The 21,474-nt window shown below is 36.3% G+C and overlaps 1 pseudogene; it reads left to right on the top strand.

Moving 5' to 3' along the window:
- Window positions 1-1,586: 1,586 nt before the first annotated feature.
- Window positions 1,587-17,746, top strand: LOC119037266 (60S ribosomal protein L27a-like; annotated as a pseudogene).
- Window positions 17,747-21,474: the final 3,728 nt, after the last annotated feature.

Below are 21,474 nucleotides of genomic sequence, written 5' to 3'. Positions count from 1 at the left end.
AATACCTCTTTCCAGCCCCTTCTTGCCTGTAAGGTCTCTTTTGAGAAATCCACTGACAGTCTGATGGGAACTCCTTTGTAGGTGACTGTCCCCTTATCTCTTGCTGCTTCTAGGATTCTCTCCTTCATTTTAATCTTGGCTAATATAATTATGATGTGTCTTGGTGTGTTTCTTCTTGGGTCCAACTTCTTTGAGACTCTCTGAGCATCCTGGATTTCCTGGAAGTCTATTTTATTTGCCAGATTGGTGAAATTCTCCTTTATTACTTGTTCAAATAAGTTTTCCACTCATGGCTGTTCCTCTTCCCCTTCTGGTACCCCTATAATTCAGACGTTGGAATGTTTAAAGATGTCCTGAAAGTTCCTAAGCTTCTCCTCATTTTTCTGAATTCTTGTTTTTTCATTTTTTTTCTGTTTGGTCATTTTTTTCCTCTTTCTGATCCACTCCTTTTATTTGAGTCCCAGTTTCTTTTCCATTACTATTGGTTTCCTGTGCATTTCCATTCATTTCAATTATGTTTGTCTACACACAGAGGGTAAAAGATGATCCTAAGGATGGCACGGATGGGCAAAATTGAAGGAGCAGAGAGATTTTGACAAATATAAAGTTACTGAAAATAAATTAAACATGAATAAAGGAGGGGCAATTAAAAATGTTTAATTAAAATTTTTATTGAAAAATCACATCATGAATTTCACAGACCTTAAACATATAGTTTGAAAAGTTTTGACAAATGCCTTTTTCATGTGATGACACCTAAATTTAGTTGTAGAAATTTCTTTCCCACCAGAAATTTTCCTCTTACACTTTCCCCTGTCCTGAAGAAAAAACTATTCTCTTAAGTTATTACCACAATTTGGATTAACATGTTCTAGAACTTCATACAGAGGAAATAATATGAAATATACATTATCTTATATCTGGCTTCAAAATTATGTTTGAGATTCATCCATACTTGCATGCTATTTTTCCTTTCTAGTGCAGGGTTGTGTTACACTCTATTGTTACACCACAGTTTGTTTTTTTATTATATGTTAGATTGTTTCTAATTGTTGACAATTATTAATAAAGTTGCTATGAACATTTCTATGCAAGTGTTTCTTTCTCATATATTTTAATTTTTAAAGTAAATACTGAGGAGTAAAATTGCTGGATCATAATGTAGGTGAATATTCAACTTTTTTAAAGACTGCCAAATATGTCTCAAATATGATTATATATATTTACACTACCACCAGCAATATATGCTCCAGATCCTCATCAGTATTTGTCCTTGTGTCTTTTTCAACTTTTAGCCATCCAGTAGATGTGTAGAGGTACCACATTGCAGCTATGATTTTCTCAAGTAAAAACTCTTAAAATGGACTTAACAGTCTCCAGTAAATGAATTTTTCAACAAGAAGAAAAACAGGAGGGAGCATGTTGGGAACTGCTCTGCCTGGTTTCAGGAATTGTAACTACCCCTCATGACTAAGGATAAGTGAGCAACCTCCAGAATTCGAGCCACAGGAGACAAAAGCTTGTCTCTGGTAGCGAATTATGCCTCAGTTTCCTCCCTGCCCCCAAAGCTTGGTCAGAAGTCGGAGATGGGTAAGACTCCTCACTGCAAGGAGCAACTTAAGCCAGACTCAATCACTTGGGAGGCCGTCATGGAAGGACTCAGGGGGGCTGCAACAATAGACCCTTGACCCCCAGCTATGCGACATAGCCCAAGTCCCCACTTCCTCTGGGAAGTCCCCGCTTCTCTGGGAGAAGCGCTTCCTGGCTCTAATCCACTTAAGCCTGAAAACCTGATGGGGAAGGGTGCAGCTCCTTGCCTTGCTAGAGCATATTCGGGAAAATCTGGCATAAGAAATAATCCCTAAAAAATTCTGTGAAACCTGATTTTCTAAGAGTATTTTGTTCATATGTTAAGGGTCTGAGCATGAAACCCTAAAGTTTTTGCAAACTGCCTTCCTGACAGACTCTGACTCATAGTAAGCCCTCAGATTTCTTTTAAATGTCCTCTACTGTTTGATCCTTGCCACCCTGTATTCCTGTGTATTAAAACCCAATAAAAGCCTCTGGAGGAAGGGGCTCAAGGCCTTTTTCCTGAGAAATTGTCCACCTCTCCTCCCCAAGCAGATCACGTCTTGGTAGTATTTACTTTTGTCCATGGTGGATGGGGGGACTTGAAGGCAAAGTCACCCCCACAGGAGAGTATTTGGATTCATTTAAATACTGATTTATTGAACAGGTAGGTCTAAATTTTATTATTTTTACTGTAATTCCAATATAGTTTTCTCCATTTTCCCACCATCACTTTCTCCTGCCCCATCCACACCACTTCCTGCCCTCACCATTCCCCCCTTAGACTTTTGTCCATGGGTCCTCGTGTTCCTTGACAACACTTTCCCTTCTTTTCCCTGTTACCTCCCTCTCCCCTCCACTCTAGTTACTGTCAGTTTTTTCTTTATATCAGTGTCTCTGGCTATTTTTTGCTTGGTTGTTTGTTTTGTTGATTGAGTTCCACTTATAGGTGAGATCTTACGGTTTTTGTCTTTCACCATCTGGCTTACTTCACTTAGCGTAATGCTCTCCAGTTCTATTCATGCTGCAGCCAAGGGTGGAAGATCTTCTCTTTTTGTTCCATAGTATTCCATTGTATAAATGTACCACAGTTTTTTAATCCACTCACTCATTTACTAATGGGCACTTCAGTTGCTTCCAGCACTGAAGTAAATTGTGCTGCTATGAATATTGGGTTGCATAGGTTCTTTTCAATGGATGATTCAGGATTCTTAGGGTATAATCCCAGCAGTGAAATTGCTGGGTCAAAAGGCAGTTCAATTTTTAGTTTTCTGAGGAAATTTCATACTTTATTCCACAGTGGCTGCACCAGTCTGCATCCCCACCAACACTGTATTAGGGTTTCTTTTCTCTACATCCTCACTAGCACTTGTTTCTTGTTGATTTGTTTATGATGGCCATTCTGACCAGTGTGGAGTGGTACCTCATTGTGGTTTTGATTTGCATCTCTCTAATGGCTAGTGATGCTGAACATTGTATCATATGTCTCTGGGCTCTCTGTATGTCTTCCTTGCAGAAGTGTCTGTTCAGGTCATTTGCCCATTTTTTAATTGGATTGTTTGCCTTCCTGGAGTGGAGTCCTGTGAGTTCTTTATATATTTTAGAAATTAAACCTTTGTCTAAGGTTTCATTGGAAAATATATTTTCCCATGCAGTTGGTGCCCTTTTCATTTTGATGATGTTTTCTTTAGCTGTGCAGAAGCTTTTTACTTTGATGTAGTACCATTTGTTTATTCTTTCCTTTATGGCCCTTGCTCTAGGGAACATAGCAGTGAAAATATTGCTGTGTTGAATATCTGAGATTTTCCTGCCTATGTTCTCCTCTAGCACTTTTATGGTATCATAATTTATATTTAAGTATTTTATCCAACTTGAGTTTATTTTTGTATATGGTGTAAGTTGGTGGTCAAGTTTCATTCCTTTGCATGGGGCTGTTCAGATCTCCCAACACCATTGTTTGAAGAGGCCATTTTTACTCCATTTTATGCTTCTGCCCCCTTTGTCAAATATTAAATGATCATCAAGACTTGGGTTTATTTCTGGGCTCTCTGTCCTGTTCCATTGGTCTAGGGGTCTGTTCATCTGTCAATACCAGACTGTTTTGATTACAGTGACCTTATAATATAGTTTGATGTCAGATATGGTGATCCCACCTATTTTGTTTTTCTTCCTCAAAATTGCTGCAGATATTTAGGGTTGTTTATGGTTCCATATAAATATTTGAAATATTTGTTCTATACCTGTGAAATATGTCATTGGTACTTTAATAGGAATTGTGTGGAATCTATAAATTACTTTGGGTAGTATGGACATTTTGATGATGTTAATTCTTCCAATCCATGAACAAGGCATATGCTTCCATTTGTGTCTTCCTTAATTTCTTTCTTCACTGTTTTGAAGTTTTCTGAGTACAGGTCTTTTACCTCCTTGGTTAGGTTTATTCCTAGGTACTTTATTTTCTTGTTGCTATACAAAATGAGATTTTTTTCCTGATCTGTCTCTGACATTTCATTGTCAATGTACAAAAATGCCTTCAATTATTGAATATTGACTTTGTATCTCGCTGCTTTGCCAAATCCACTTATTAGGTAGAGTAGTTTTTTGGTGGAGTCTGTAGAGTTTTCTATGTACACTCTCACATCATCTGCAAGGATTGACAGTTTTACTTCCTCCCTTCCAATTTGGATGCTTTATATTTCTTCTTGTCTGCTGCGCCTGGGGCTTCCAATACTACATTGAATAGAAGTGGTGAAAGCAGACATCCTTGTCTTTTTCCTGATCTTAGTAGGAAAGTTTTTAGTTTTTGCCCATTGAATATGATGTTGGCCATAGGTTTCTTGTTAATGGCCTCTATTATGCTGAGGTATGGTCCCTCTACTCCAACTTTTCTGAGTGTTTTTATCATAAATGGGAGTTATATTGTCTCAAATGCTTTTTTGTATGAATTGATATGATCATGTGATTTTTGTCTTTTTTTGTTTATGTGATGTATTATGTTTACTGATTTGTGAATATTGTACCATCCTTGCATCCTGGGATACATCCCATTTGATCATGGTGTATGATCTTTTTGATATATTGCTGGATACAGTTTGCCAATATTTTGTTGAAGATTTAGCATATATGTTCCTTGGCAATATTATCCTGTAATTTACTTTGTTCGTTGTGTCTTTGATCAGTTTTCAGATTAGGATGATAATGGCCTCATAAAAGGAGTTTGGTTGTCTTCCCCCCTTTTGAGTTTTTTGGAATAGTCCAAGAAGGATAGGAGTTAGCACTTCCTGATGTGTTTTGTAAAATTTTTCTGTAAAACTGTTCAGTCCAGGTCTTTCGTGTGACGGGAGTTTTTTTTTTTATTATTACTCCTTCAATTTCCCCAGCTATTATTGGTCTGTTTAAGCTTTCTGCTTCTTATCGACTAAGTTTTTAAAGATTATATGTTTCTAGAAATTTGTCTATTTCACCTAGGTTTTCAAAAATTTTTGGCATATAGTTTTTTGTAGAAGTTTCTTATGACCCTTTGTATTTCTGTGGTATCAGTTTTAATTTCTCCTCTTTTATTTCTGATTTTATTTATTTGGCCCCTCTCCTTTTTTTTCTTGATGAGTCTGGTTAAAGGCTTTTCGATTTTGTTTATCTTTTCAAATTTATGGATTCTTTGAATTGTTTTTTTAGTCTCTATATCATTATATCTTCTCTTTTCTTGATTATTTCCTTCTTTCTACTTTCTCTGGGTTTTGCTTGTTGTTGTTCCTCCAGTTCTTATAGATGTAGGGTTAGGTGGCTTCTTTGAAATGATTCTATCTTTTGTAGGTAGGTCTATATCACTATGAACTTCCCTCTCAAGACTGTCTTCACTGTGCCCCATAGGTTTTGGACTGTTACGTGATCATTTTCATTTGTTTCCAGAAACTTTTTGATTTCTTTCTTGATCTCATTATTAACTCTAATAGCATGCTATTTAGTCTCCATGAGTTTGAATAATTTTGAACTTTATCCTTGAGGTTGGTTTCAAGTTTTAAGCCCTTTGTGGTCAAGAAAATGCTTCATATGATTTCAATTTTATTGAATTTGTTGAGGCTTGTTTCGTGTCCTATCATGTGGTCTATCTTTAAAAATGTTCCATGTGCATTTGAAAATAATGTGTATTTCACTTCTTTGGTATAAAAGCTCTCTCTCTCTCTCTCTCTCTCTCTCTCTCTATCTATATATATATATATATATATATATATATATATATATATCAGTTAAGTCCATTTGATTTAATGTGTCATTGAGTTCCTCAATATCCTTTTTGATATTTTGTTTGAAGTTCTATTAGTTATTGACAGGCCTGGTGTCACAATCCCCTACTACAATTGTGTTGCTGTTTACGTTTCTTGAAGTCCTCAAAGATGTTCCTTATATATTTGGGTGCTCCTATGTTGAGTGCATATATGTTTATAATATTTATGTCTTCTTGATAGATTTTTCTCTTGAGTATTTTGAAGTGTTCCTTAGTGCCTTTTTGTGGTCTTTGTTTTGAAGTCTATTTTGTCTATGTATTGTTATATGGCTTTTTTTTTCCTATCTGTTTGAATGGAATATTTTTTCCAACCCTTCACTTTCAGATGTGTAGCTCTTTTGTTCTGAGGTATAACTCATGTAGGCAGCAAACGTGTGAGTGATGTTTTCTTATCCATTTGGCTACCTTTTTTCTTTTGATTGGAGCATTTAATCCATTGACATTTAAGTTTATTATTGATAGGTGCTTATTCATTGCCATTTTAATTCCTTTGTACCTTTGTTTCTATCTCTCACACTCTTTTTCTTCCTCTTCTTAAAGCAGACCCTTTAGCATCTCTTGCAGTGTTGGTTTGGTGGAAGTGCATTCTTTTAGCCTTCTTTTGTCCATGAAGCTCCTTACTTTACCTTCCATTTTAATTGAGAGCCTTGCTGAGTAGAGTAGTCTTGGTTGCAGGCCTTTGCTTTTCATTACTTGGAATATTTCTTGTCATTCCCTTCTGGTTTTAATGTTTCTGAAAAGTCAGCTGCTACCCTTTCCAGGGCTCCCTTGTATGTTACTTTCTGTTTCTCCATTGGTACCTTTAAGATTCTCTCTTTGTCTTTGAATTTTGCCATTTTAATTATGATGTATCTTGGACTTGGCCTGTTTGGGTTCATCTTGTTTGGGACTCTCTGTGTTTCCTGTATTTGTGTGACTTTTTCTCTCAACAAATTAGGAAAGTTTTCCATCATTACTCTTTCAAACAGGTTTTCTATCCCTTGCTTTTCTTCTCCTTCTCGTATAACTATTATATGGATATTACTATGTTTCATGTTGTCCTGCAATTCTCTTAACACCTCTTCATTCTTTCTGAGTTTTTTTCCTTTTCTTTCTGTTTCTCGGAGTTTTTTTTTTTCCTACCTCATCCTCCAGCTCACTGATTCTATCCTCTGCTTTATTTAGCCTGTTTTTGGTTCTATTGTGTCCTTCAGTTTTTGTATTCATCATTTTCTCTTGGCTCTTGTTGATTGTTTCAATGTTCTTTTTTATGATGATATAGTTTTCCATAAGCTCCTTGTAGTTTCCCTGTAGTGTTTTGTTATTTGCACTGAGCTCACTGAGTTTCTTTATAACCATTGTTTTGAACTCAATATCTGATAGTTGACTTGCCTCTATTTCATTTAGCACTCTTTCTGGGGATCTCTCCTTTCCTTTCAATCAGGGATTGTTTCTTTGTCTTCCCACTATTTGTGAGACACTTCTTATTTGTTTCTGCTTCTTAAATTAATATTTTTGACTTCCTGACTTTGTGGTGTGAACTCCTGAAATAGGGGGCCCCGTGAGATTGAGTGATGCAGTCTCCTTAACCATCTGAACTTGATGCTGTTGTGCTGTCCTTTATGCCACTTATGTTGGCTCTCTGGCTGTAATTGGGTTTTGAATGATGTTGGTTTGTTCTTTGGTAGGTCCTTCCTTCCAGCTGGTTGATGGAGGGCCACTCTGCCCACCACATCTTGTATGCTGTTGTGTAGGTGCTGCCAGAGCAAAAGCACAAAGCCCAGGATACAAACCCACCCCTGCAAAAATAACTCCCCTCCCCACAATCCCACTATCAACAGTAAATGAACCAGTATTAATAGGTGTATAAAGAGATTAAGACTATTATAAGAAAGGAGAGCAGATATGAGATGACCTACTGAAAGAAAAATGATTTTGAGAGTGTGGAGGGTGGAGCACTAATAAGAGTTTGAAGTTGGAGCAATTGGAAGATAAAAAAGTAAAATTCATATTATGAGTAAAAGGGGGATGAAGAATGTGGAAATAGAATATGAGAAGGGAAGCTTATAGTGTTAGGTTTAAGAAGAAATTAAAATAACAAAATAAAATAAAGTGAGAGAAAGAAAGAAAAAAGAAGGAAATATAGTAAATAATTAATAAAAGTATAGGAACCAAATTGGAGAGAAAGATTCACCGCAGGACTATCAACAACAAATGAGCTAAAATTAATATAGGTGGTATGGGAATAAGAGGGAAAAGACAAAGAACAGCTTAAGAGACATCTAGAGGAATGAGAAGTGATTTTGAAATGATCGAGGGAGAGAGAATAGTAAGAATGAGGAATGAAAACCAGGCTAAGACAGGGAAAAATTAAAATTTGAGATGTAAGGAAGAAGTAAGAAAACAAAAAGAGAGTAAAGAAAAATTAAAGGAGAGGATGAAAGAGAAATAGAAGATATACAAAAAAGAAAAACACTCTAAGACAGGGCAAAATTAGAATTTTAGACAAAAATAGAGTAAAAGGGGGAACCAGTAAAATCTGATATTTGAAATACAGAATTAGTGAAACTCTAGAGATAAAATTGAAAAAAATGCAACAGCAACTACTCTACCCACAGGGAATGAGCAAAGATTGCTAAGGTGGAGAGAGAACACAAGTGTTTTAAGAGTGGGTAGAAACAATGTGAGATGACCCTTGTCAAGAAAATTGGTTTTGTATGATCTGGACAAGGGAGAAATAGTAAGAGTGTGGAATGTAAATAACTTGTAGCTAGAGAGAATGCAAAATTTGAAATGAAAATGATGTGAGGGGAAAAGAAGGTAAAATGAGATAAGAGAAGGGAGAAGTAAAATATGTGAATTGAAATATACTATAGTATAAACTCTAGTGACAATATGTACAAACTTGCTATACAAGAAATGAATGTTAAAAAGCTATGCAGGAAAAAAATATCATAAATAATGGAGAAGACCACAGTGGATTTGGTCTCAGTAGCCTCATATATTTAGGCCTGGACCCCCCTCTGGTGATATAAGACGTTAACCCCGTCTTACCTTAGGCAGCCTATTTGAGACTTCCAGCAATCTACTGTCTCTCGCTATCTCCTTTAGTTGTTAATCTGGTCACTCTGCACTCCAAAGTCAAGTTTAAGTCAGGTAGGATGGGGCCAAACCATCCTGAGGTGGGGGCTATTATTTCACCTCAAGCTGCTCCTGCTCAGAGGGGAATGGTCTGAGCAGGATGGCTGCTGCTTTATAGGGGATGACTCAGAACTGGGATCTCAGAGCTACTCTTCCCAGTACTTCCATCCTCTGTCTTCTCCTCAGGCTTCACCAGCCCACTCTGCCTCCTCCTTTGCTAGACCCTAGGGTAAGCAGCTGCAAATCAAAATTTATGCCTTGACCCTTTAAATGGCTTTTGTGTCTCCTGCTATCAGTCTCTACCCCCCTGCTGCTTTTGGCTGCTGATTGTTATCTGTGCACCTTTTGGGCTCTGGAGGTCTAGGCTGGGAATCTTAGCTGAGAGTTTAGACTTCACACTTCTCAGGGGAACCCAACTGGCTGCTTAATTATCCCTCAGGCACTGCTGCCTGTGGGTGCCCACCAGCCCTCTTGAGTCTCTACCACACTCCTTACCAGACGGGTTGTGCTGAAGCTCATTCTTCTATCTCACTGAGGTTATGTCTTCTCTCTCACTATTGTTCAGTTGTTTGTTCCAGGTGATTTCTCCACAATTGCATTGTAATTACATATTGGTCCTGGGAGGAGGCTAGTGTGACTTCCATTCACTCCTCTGCCTGTTCCTCCTAAATTTTATTATATTAATATTTATTTTTAAATGTTAGATAATATAAATGGGATGAGCAAATTGAATGTTCTAATCAGTATGTGATCGAAATTATTTGCTAAGCATCAAGGGGATATGGGACTTATAAAGGAATCAGGCAGAGAATGTCAACTGGGAGAAGTCAGGTGGGTCAACAATTTGGAAATTTTGAAGAATAAGTTTAGAGAAGGTGGTAAATGAACAAGTTGAAAGACAAGAACCATGTTTAGAAAGTCCAAGGTTTCCAACAGTTCCAGATGATGGCAAAATCTAGATTTTAGTATGGAAATAGTTTGCTAAAGGAGAAAGAAGTGAAAAGTCATTCGAAGTAAAGAAGGAAGCTAAAGATTTTATGTGTCTAGGTCTCTACTATATCGTAAAAAATTATGAACAGATTATCAAATATATAAAAGCCAAAGAATAAAGGCATTGATAAAATAGACTGTAAGTGGTTGGATATTTAATTTTAAAGAGCATCCCTCCAATTCCCCAAGTTTTCCTTAATGCCACAGCATGGTAAGGAGTTTGGGCCACAGACCAAATCTTCAGAGATGCCTCCCTATATATGAAGTGTGCGGGATACTGGGAGGAAGAACACAGAGGTAGCTTTTACAACTACTCTTACACACTTATACCAAAAATCAAAATCTACACTTGGGGACACTATTCATACTATCTAGGCACACTTATTTGTCTCCATTCACCAGATAAAATATATTAAATATGAAGCCTTGAGTAGCTTTATAAATTCACATATGGACATTTCTATATAATTTTTCACATGTTAATATTTGTTGCACTGAGTGATTAGGAATAAGTTGTGATTACAGAGTCAGTTTCAGGATAGTGTTATATAAAGATGCTCAACAATTATTAAATCATACTACTTGCTTGTTCTGGCCAGGACCAGGCTGGGCTACTATTAAGATACTGGCAGGAGATACAAAGGATCTTCATTATTTATTAGAATCAGAAAGCCAGTTCTGCTGGCAACAGCCTAAGGAGGCCAATTAGGATGGGTTGGATAAACAACTCCATTCTCGTTGGTACGGCCTCGTGCTGATCCCTGTGGTGGCAGTAGCAAGTTAATATATTCACTGCACCCTTGGAACTTAATGGAAAAGACTTATCATTGCTCTTATTCCACTAAAAGGAATCCTAGAAATGATTTTTAATTTTATCCATTTACTTGAAGTACTTTATTGAATTGTACAAAATGAACTAGGCAAAAATTAATATCTCAATTTCTTAAGAAGAATTTGGAACTACTTAGGCATTATAAAAGAGTTTTTATTGTTTTGATTTACATTATTCAGTTCTGTTTCTGAGCCTACCATTCAAACACCTCCCCACTTTTTTTTACTATAAAATTAAATGGTATTAATGCCACATCTCTGAATGCTAGCCATTATTATGGAGGATAGGAAGGTAGAAGAGAACAAGAATTGATATTTAACTTATAAAAACTAAAAATAATAAATTTTAATATAATATTTCTTTTGATGATGATTTTGCTGTATCATCATTGAGATATGCTGTATCATCACTGAGATATGCTAATTTTAATAAATAAACTATTTTACTCTATTGGGTTATATATATTTGGCATTACATTTCCAAAAGAAAGTTTTAAGTTTTGATCATTATTTTGAAGTTTCAATTCTCAAAAAGGCCTTCAGGAATATTTTTTATTTTTAAGTTGATATGACTCTTATGTTTAAATAATGTATATAATGTAACACAGAGGGGGACCTCCTAGGTCACACTCACATTCTGTGTGTGTGAGAACATTGTCCTTCACAATCTTGCTGGTAGATAATAAATTAAAAGATTTACATGATCAATTCAGTCAGATTTACTCAATACATCATGAAAATGGTACAAGGCTTGAAAGAAAACAATATAAAATGACTTTCAAATTGTGAATTTGCCTTAGGTTTCTGGTAGGAATTCCTCTGAGGTGGGAATGTTTATAGACTCCCAATGTAGAAAGGTACTTCCCAGTGTGTTGTGCAAAATGGTTTCAGATGCTCTTCTCAAGTCCATTTGCTAATGGGGAAGTAGTCATACCTTCTGAGGAGATTAACATAATTAACTTATTAAATGGGTGAAGCTAAACTTGGTTCCCTATGGTTGACAACATAATAACTGTCCACCAAATCCTCTTCATCCTATTTTGGGAGAACTCAGCTTGAAGATATGATCCCTTTCTTTCTGAGACATAGAGTGACCATGTGACTGAGATCTAGTTAGTGGAAGTGAATGGAAGTAGTGGTTTTCCTCCAAACTGGAAAGAAGTTAAAATGTCTGTTAGCAAGGAAATGGACTAATAGTTATGGTACATGTACCCCATGGAACATTACTCAGCACTAACATAGAAATGACAATTAATAAATGTAGCAACCTGAATAATATTAATGTATTTATGCTGAGTGAAAGAAGTCCACAATAAAGTGTATATAGTGTATCTGTCCATTAATATAAAACTTTAGAAACACAAACTAATCTATACCAACAAAAAGCAGATCGGTGACTTACCAGGAGGAGGATGTAAAGGGATTGGAGGGCATCATTACAAATGGGACTGGGGAGCCAGATTCTCTGTATCTATTAAGATGATGTTTCCATAGGTTTACCACATTGTACACTTTAAACAAACATGTGCTGTTTACTGTATTTCAAGTCTACCTCTTTAAAGCTGTTTAAAAAGTGTCATGTACCAGAGTAAAGGGAAAATTAAAATATTTCCCAGGTATTTAAAATGGCACATGCCAAGATTGTGTGTGTAAAGGTTCACATGTGCATGCAGAGTGTTTGAAATTAGTTAAAAAACTTAATGATGCTTATTTAAGTTTATTTATCATATCAAACCCATGTCTCTCACTCTCTTTCAGGTTTTATTAATTGCCACATCTTTTCATACATTGTACCCACATGAAACTACTTGTCATCTCCCAGACAGATGATGCAATTTCATAACTTTATTTTTTTTATATTCTGCCCTCCTTTACAATTCCTTTTTCCAACTTTCTCTGGTATGAATAAGGCTCAAATAAACTTTCAATTTTGGGTGGACCTTCTCAAGTAATGTTTTAATTTTTATTTAAGTTTTAATAGCACATAGTACATACTAAGTTCAGACTTTCTTATATCATACTAGGTGGGCCAAGACAGTGATGTTTTCATTTATCCTGCATGCTCGGCAACTAGCCTAGTCCATAGTAGTTGCTATGGAATCCTCAAATAGGCCAGTGAAAAAATAATACATGAACAAATAATCTCTTTAAAGTCTTAATAAAAATTACTTTTAGAAAAGTAAATGTGTTAAGCACTTCGAGCTGAGTAGTTCTAAATATCATAGCAATCCCACAAAATAGGTATTATTATTCATCTTTTATGAACATGAAATTGAGTTTCAGAAAGATGAGCCATTTCCCTAAGGCCACATGGCTATTAAATGTCAGAGCTGGAACTGAGAGCTGGTTTGCTCCTGTTTCAGAGTCTGAACTGGTATGGCAGCAATGGAGTCTTCGTCTGTGCCCTGACAGATTAGTATTTCAGTCCAGGCCTGCTTCCATCACCATACTTTTTACACAGTTTATATTCAGGAGTCAGATTTCTTCATTGCCAACTCTTAACTTTTCTTTAAGACATTCCAAATTTGTTTTTGGACATAGGCATACACTCAGATATCAGCATGGCTGTCTCTTAACACTGCTCTCCACACACAGCCACCTGGACTTTCCAAAGACCCAAATGTTTTTTAACACTTTCAAGTCATACACCATCTTTCCTCACTATTAAATAAAGTATACTTTGTATAAAACATATGAAAATATTTAACCAAAACTTGGGATGCTGGGTGAAGACATCTACACATTCCCCAACAAGAGTTATTTAAAGATACACCCAGGCTCTCACAGAGGCAACATTATGTTGAGTGGTAAGAAGAGATGGCAGTATTAGTTGAATAATGGTTACTTAGGTTTGCACAGGAATATAGTAACAAAGAGAGTGTTTGATAAGATACATGCAGATAATCTAAAATAATAATCGAATTTCAAAATGTGTAAATGAAATATGTTTTCAGCACTTGTCCAGTCACTTAAGCCAGGAAGCAGAAGTCCTGTTGGACTTCTTTCTCTCCCTGAACCTCTACATTCTGTTTCAGAAAATCCTGTTGATACTACCTCCAAAATACATCTGGATCTGGCATCTCCTCTTTTCCCATGCAAGGCTACCACCTATTCGACTATCATCTTGTGTCACCTTGGGTGGTCATGGTCATGTTCTCTGAATTTCTACAGGGTGCTGCCCAGGATAACTATGAATGCAGCCCAACACAAGATTGTAAATTTACTTAAAACATTATGAGATTTTTTTGTGATTACATGTCATAATTTATTTAATGTGTGGCTCAAGACAACTCTTCTTCTCCTAGTGTGGCTCAGAGAAGCCAAAAGGTTGGTTATCCCTGGTAGACAATTTCATTCTGGACTCCTTCCCTTTTATTCTCTACCTGGAAGCCACAGTCATTCTTTCAAACTACAAACTAGATTGTGCCACCACCTGTGTAAACCTCAAAGGCTTTCTGTCGAGCTTAGGATGAAATTCAAATTGCTAACCATGTGTCACAGAGTCCTACATAACTTGATTCCCCTGGCCTCTGGGCTTCATCCACAACTCAGTGTCCGACAGAACCATTTAAGTGCCTATGTATTGATTTCAAAAGTAGGCATTTTTCTTGCTCATAGAAAAAGAGGTTCAGTTCCTCTTTACTTAGCCTGCTTGCTCTGTGCAATTGTTCACTTTCTGACCTTTTCAGAGATAGGTTTTCTATCTCTGATCTAGTTGATTTTAAAGTCTTCCTGGATACTGGTATTTGTAGCCCTTTGACATTTGGAGGATTCCCATGATCCCTATTCTGGATTCAAGCCCATGCCAGGTTCTGGGAGCTTAGGAAAGAGCCCAGAGCTTATGTGCTACACGGTGTCTACTCTGCACTTAGCCATTTCACACCAAATGTCAGAGCCTAACACATAGGCTTCTACCTTGAACCCAATTATGTACCTTCTTCCAGACTGTGGTTGTCTGTCTGTGGCCTTGATTTTAGTATCTGGTGTAGAGATTCCAGTCCTTGTAACTAGTGAGATTTCTTTGTCACCGAATTGAATTTCCAGGTATGATCTTCTTTAGAATTTTTAAACCCTAGACTCTGCTCTCTTGTTGATTTCCTCAAGATGCTACACCTCTTCTCAACATCACCCTGCCTTTTGTTTCAGTAATTGTTTGTTCTCATATTATTAGATATAATAATATCTAATACTTAGTTAATACTAAGAGTAAATATACTCCAGCTCACAAGTTACTGTTTTAATGAGGTTGAGACAAACTACTCTCTATATTATCAGGTAATTATGGTTTGCAGTAAACATGAGCGAAACATTTTATTAAAACATGCTGGCCAGGCATTGAAGGACAAATACCATATGATCTCACCTCTGACAGGAAGCTAAACAATAAAACAAACAAGCAAACAGAATAAAAACAAAGACACTGAAATAGAGAACAAGTGGGCAGCGACCAGAGGGGAGAGGGAAAGGAACTTAAGGGGAAAAAGGGGGAGGGATTTTGAGGAACAAGTATGAAAGACACAGAGATGAGGACTGGGGTGGGGGGGAATGGGAGGGAGGGGAGAGACCAGGCGGGGGTGTGGGGTGGGATGGGAGAAATAGATTAAAAAAATGTACTTGAAAAGTAACTAAATAAAATTTAATATTAAAAAAAAGAAAATAAGTAGTATAGATGGTAGGTAGAAAATAGACAAGGGGAGGGCAAGAATAGTATGGGAAATATAGAATCTAAAGAACTTGAGACATGTGGTCATAAACTAAAGGGGGGAATGGTGGGGGAGGGGGTGTGCAGGGTGGAGGGGAATGAGGGGGGAAATAGAACAACTGTAATGGCATAATTAATAAAATATATTTAAAAAAAAGATTCACTTCTATCTACTCACTTTTCCAGAATAAAAAGCAGTTTATGGGAGAAAAAAAATAAAACATGCTCTATATTGTTTATTAGGAAGCAAACACATGACACTATATTTATTCTACTGTAGTAAGTATGAAGTTCCAAAGTAATACAAAGATAGCATTGCCTTTAAGTTCCAAACAGAAATGATTTATATACATTCTGTGAACTTAGATGTTAAAGAAGAAACAAAATGAAATTAAATTAAAGTTATGCAGTTACATTTCAAAATATGTGCATTAGTATTTAATGAAACAACCCATAGTTAATTATGTATTTTAAAAAGTTTAAGTCCTACCATCCTACCTTGGACTAAGGTAAAAAAATAATCCTTAACATTTTAAAAAGTAACAAATCACAAAGCTATGTACTTTTTCAAAGCCTTTCAAAAACTTGAGATAGTATGAAAAATTTAGTAACAATGACATAGAATCTATGGTACTAGAATGAAATAGTTTAGTTTTATCTAAATTTAGCTTAATCTCTTCTTCCAGTGAAACCCAACACAAAGCTTACACTGTCTGCCATATGTAATTGACTAGTCATCTCATGCTTGTATGTCATATCTATTAAGATTATAAATTCCCTGAGGACAGTTATCCCCTTAGGTAATTTATTCCAATATATTCATGAGTTTGATCTCAGCTGTCACTCAAAAGGGCCAAGAAGATTTCCAAAATTAAAAATTAGAACCCAATTAATCTTCAACATAACGTCAACATGTTTCATATTTCCTTTAGTGAGCCAAGAAATTTTGGAAGGTGACATCATGTCTGCGAAAATGTCACACCCAGCAGGAAAGATTCTTTGACTAATTAGAGTAGCCCTCTGAGGTGATACTGTGCAGAAAAAAGTGTTGAAAATGTGCAGTTGTCCAAAAAGGATAGAGCAATTCACTTTTTCCCACATTACACAGTATTTGAGATCCATTGTTCAAGAATTCACAATCCTGCAACATCATTGTTTAGGGCACATGTGCCACATAGATTAAAGGAATACTTATCTTCCTGCTTTCCAGTACGTTGTATCACAGAGAACAGAGTGAGAAAAAATAATAACTAAAGATCTAATAAAAATTAAATGTAGCAAATGGTTGTTATCATTGTTAGAAGGACCAATGAATTTCTGGTCCTTTCCAATTGTAGAGGCCAACCACAAATCAGCATTTCCTTTCATGCGAATTGTTCTGGGACGAGACTGAAAAGATAGTCATTACTTAACTGAAGTTAAGAAGGCAGACATCTGGAATCCCAATAAAATATTATTGTATATTGTGGTTTATTTATTCATTTTTTACCATTGTTCAAATACAGTCGTCTCCATTTCCTCCCCACCAGTCCACCCCACCCCAGCCATCCCAACCTCCTACCCTTGATCTACCCCCTTTGGCATTGTCCATATGTCCTTTATGCATGTTCTTGAAAATCCTTCTACCTTTTCCCCCATTGTCTCCTACCACCTGCCTTCTGCTCACTGCCAGTTTCTTCTTTATTTTAATGTCTCTGGTTATATTTTGCTTGCTTGTTTCTTTTTTTGATTTCACTTATAGGTGAGATCAGATGGTATTTGTCTTTGTGGTTTATTTAAAAATTATCAGTTTTGAGTTCTTTCATCTTGGCCACCAGACTGAGAAAGACCTGTACAATTAAGAGCCACACGAGCCATGGCCACAGACACATTGGCACGCACAGGAAGCACCCAGGAGGCTGATGGGAAGTTGGTGGCTTGCATCATCACAGGATCGTCCTTGATAAGTATTACCAGGGTTAGTTTGGGAAAGTTGTATGAAGCATTACTACTTAAAAAGTAACCAGAGCTTCTGCCCTGCTGTCAACCTTGATAAACTCTGGACCTCAGTCAGTGAACAGACACGGGTAAATGCTGCCAAAAACCATACTGGAGCTGCTCCGATCACTGAAGCGGTGCGATCAGGCTACTACAAAGTTCTGGGGAAGGGAAAGCTCCCAAATCAGCCTGGCATTGTGAAGGCCAAATTCTTCAGCAGAAGAGCTGAAGAGATGAAGGATGTTGGTAGGGCCTGTGGGCTGGTAGCTTGAAGCCACACCGAGGGGAATTCATTAAATTTTCACAAGTGCTTAAAAAAATCAGTTTTTAGCTGCAAAATAGTGTGTTTATCAGAATAAAATTAAAATAAATATTTCTGTTAAAGATATTGCTTAATATTCATTTCATTACTAAAATAAACATGAAATAAAGACTAAGGAGCTGGTGTGGCTCAGTAAATTGAGCACTGGCCTGTGAACCAAAAGGCTGCCACTTTGATTCCCAGTTAGGGCACGTGTCTGGGTTCCAGGCCAAGCTCCCACTTCAGGGTGTGAGAGAGGCAACTGATTGCTGTTTCACTCACACACTATGTTTCTCTCCCTCTCTTTCTCCCTCCTTCCCCCCTCTCTAAAAATAAATAAGTAAAAATCTTTAAAATCACAAAAACAAAAAAATGAGGGTTAATATAGGATAGTTTTTTTCCCTAAGAACCAGCTTGCTCTTATAGTAATAATGCCCCCCCAAAACCATGTGTTTTAATCACTAGGCCCATCTCATTCTTTTTTTTCCATCTCATTCTTTTAAGGAAATAAATACACTTAAAAATGGCATGTGTTTATATTTTGAAAAGCTTAAATTATATAGATAGATTGGATAGATAGATAGATAGATGTAGGTGAGATAGATATAGATATAGATATAGATATAGATATACACACACATTATGTACTCCCTCCTTTAGTTATATCATCTTTTTTATAAACTGAGACTTCTTTGTATATTACTCCCAAACTTGTTTGTACTGATGCATGGACCCCTCCAAAATTTGGTCATATCTTTCCAACTATCTACTGGCCTGCCTGTCCAACCCAGACTTTTCATTCCATAAGCTCAAAGCAGAGCTCACCACTTTCCTCTCCAGGCTTGCTTTTCCCTCATATTCTTGTCATATCTTCGTCTTAGCCCAGGTTCAACCTCCAGTCTACTTTAGTTCTCATTCTACAGTTTGTTTTATGCTCATCTGCTTCTTGATTCCATACCAGTTTGTTTCAGTCCTCTAGCTCATGTTATCTCTTAACTCAATTATGAGAGTATTTTCATAGACGGTCTCACAAACTCCATTTCTTTCCTATTCTAATCAATCCTACCTATCATTTGCAGTTCACCTTCAAAATATAAAACTGTCCACTTATCTGTTCAGAAGTATCCCCTAGTGATCCATGTGCTAATAGCAATGATAGCCCAAGTTCACTACAAGTTTACTACTATTCCATAATCTAATTTTGTAGATTATTTCCTATGATGTCACTTCATTCTGCTCTCTAGCATCCACTCATTGGCTCTGCTGTTGCAGCTACTGAAACATGTGTCTTTGTCATCTGTAGATACTCAGATTCTCTACACCCTCAGGCCCTGCTCAAGTGCTATCTTTTCCATTAACCTTCCAACCCTGAGTGGCTCTTACTTCTGAAATGAAATAGCAATGTAATGGAACTATTCTGTCACTTAACATTTTCCATCTTGTGCCATAGTCATTTCTATATCAATTTCATCTTCCTTCCACCAGAACTAAACTTCTTGAAAAATAGTACCTTATTAATTTCTATTTTTCTATTAGTTTCTATTTAGAAACTAAAAGAAATTGTTTATTGAATTTATAAAGGCTGTATTTTACATATCATTACAGTGTATCATGTTTTAGCTCTAACAAAGACTTATAAATTAAATACTGTTTTTCATCAAGGAAATTGATTCTTCAGTGTTTGTCTTATTGTTAGAAATACTCAGTCAATTGAGAGAAAAACTCCTGCAGGGCCTTAATTGATCCAGTACAACTGTGACAAATAGAAAACCTACTGATATATTCACATAAAACTCAAAGGACTCTGTTTTGCCTGAGATTTCACTTGTACTTTTTATACCAGAATATTAAGCACTTTATAAAGCATAACCTTAAAATTATGAGATTGATTCCATAAGCCAAATAGGAAAATAGAAATCATTATTTAATGGGCGTATATCAAATGATACCAAAACATCACAACCACTGTGATTAAGAGCATTGTGTGAAAGATGAAAATATATTGAATAGAAAGACTTAGCCATATGGGAAGGAAATTAGGTACTTAATATATATATATATATATATATATATATATATATATATTCAAATAAATCATGTCATAGTAGAATTGAAGTAGATTCTAACATTCATTACCAATCCTTCTCTCAGGGTAGAGATTGTGCTTCCCAAAATCCAAAGGTGTAATCATTCACCCTCTTCTGGCATATTTTAATAGTTAAAAACTAACAACATTTAGAGCAGACCTTTATGTTACTTATACAATTCAAACAATTGTAAATGCCATCCTTTTAAAACTGGTCGTACTCTGTCTCCAATTCTGCATCTCTAGAGCAATGTACATCTAGTTCACTTCCGCTAAATACTTCCAAAGCTATCAAGACATTGTTTCCTTAATTCTCATGCAAGCAAGATCCCCCCTATCTTCTTCAGTAATTATTAGATGGTGTTATTTCTGTGCCACACACCAACCTGGTCAATTTCCCCTAACACAGTCTGTTTTGTTTACTCATTTATTGAGGAGTTCGCAAGCATTAGATTCTAACATGAATAGGATATAAAGACAGAGAAAATAATTTATTTGTAAAGTAGCCTTCTTTATTTCTATTCCATTGTTCCATTACAGTTGCACTGGGAATCTCAGATCATTCGTTTTTATCTGAACAACTGCAGATGTGACAGCCAACTTTGAATTATGTGGGTCTGAGAATTTCTCCCAAAATGGGCCATTGGCCAAAAGTTCCAAGCAAAACTAATATTCAACATAAAATCCCAGTGGAAGGTTTAAGCATATCCTATATATGCAAACAAATACTATATTGCTCGGTATATGCGTGTGGCCTATATGTAAAATAAATATACAATGCTATCTTTTAATATTCATCCTACATAAGATAAGGTAAGAAAAAATTCTGTGCCATGTGTTCATTCCTAATTTTGATTTGGCCACCTGTACTGTGAGAGTGAGTCCAACAGTTGGCAAAAGGAGTCAATTTGAGCATAAGAAAACATCCAAGTGTGGCTAGATTTTGCAGAGGAAGGGACATTTTCCAAGGATCACATAATATGATATGTGTACCCACTCTTGGGGATGGAAACCAGTTATATATTCTAGCTTTTACTATTTTTTTAAGCCAAAGTAGAGATGTGATGAGTCTAACTCATAAAAATTCAGGAGAATATATATATATATATATATATTTTTTTTTTTTTAAACAGATGTGGTGGCCTGCTATTTCAAATAGTTGAATTAGAGTAACTTGGAAGTATCAACCCAGCTCCCTGATTGCTTCTCTGAAGTCAATCATATAAAGATTTTAATTACCTCTGCACAAATGGAAACTATAGAACAAAGATTTTGGTTTTATCACACTTCTAGCTGCTACTGCTAGGTTTCTGGGCACAGGTATAGGGCAAGTTAGGTTTTGAACTTGAAACTTTCATTGGCCTGGTAGTGAAGCCTCTGTTCAGACCATATTGTGGCACAGCTCTAATTTCTATTGCCATTCTGCATTTCTCTGCCACCTTTAACACTAAAGGTTATGTTCTCTTTGCATTCTCCCTTCCTCAACACCAAAAGGAGGAATCTGATAAACTCATAACATTATATTAATGATTAATAATCCCTCCCAGCACTGCTTGTGTTTTTATAGAGATCAGATGTGTAAAACACTCATCTCTTGGGGTGGAATTTCAGGC

This window comes from Artibeus jamaicensis, unplaced genomic scaffold, assembly GCF_021234435.1.
Source record: "Artibeus jamaicensis isolate MK-2021 breed Jamaican fruit bat unplaced genomic scaffold, CSHL_Jam_final contig_559, whole genome shotgun sequence".
NCBI lineage: Eukaryota > Metazoa > Chordata > Mammalia > Chiroptera > Phyllostomidae > Artibeus > Artibeus jamaicensis.
Note: the sequence above shows the minus strand (reverse complement) of the source record. Positions and strands in the feature narration are given on the sequence as shown.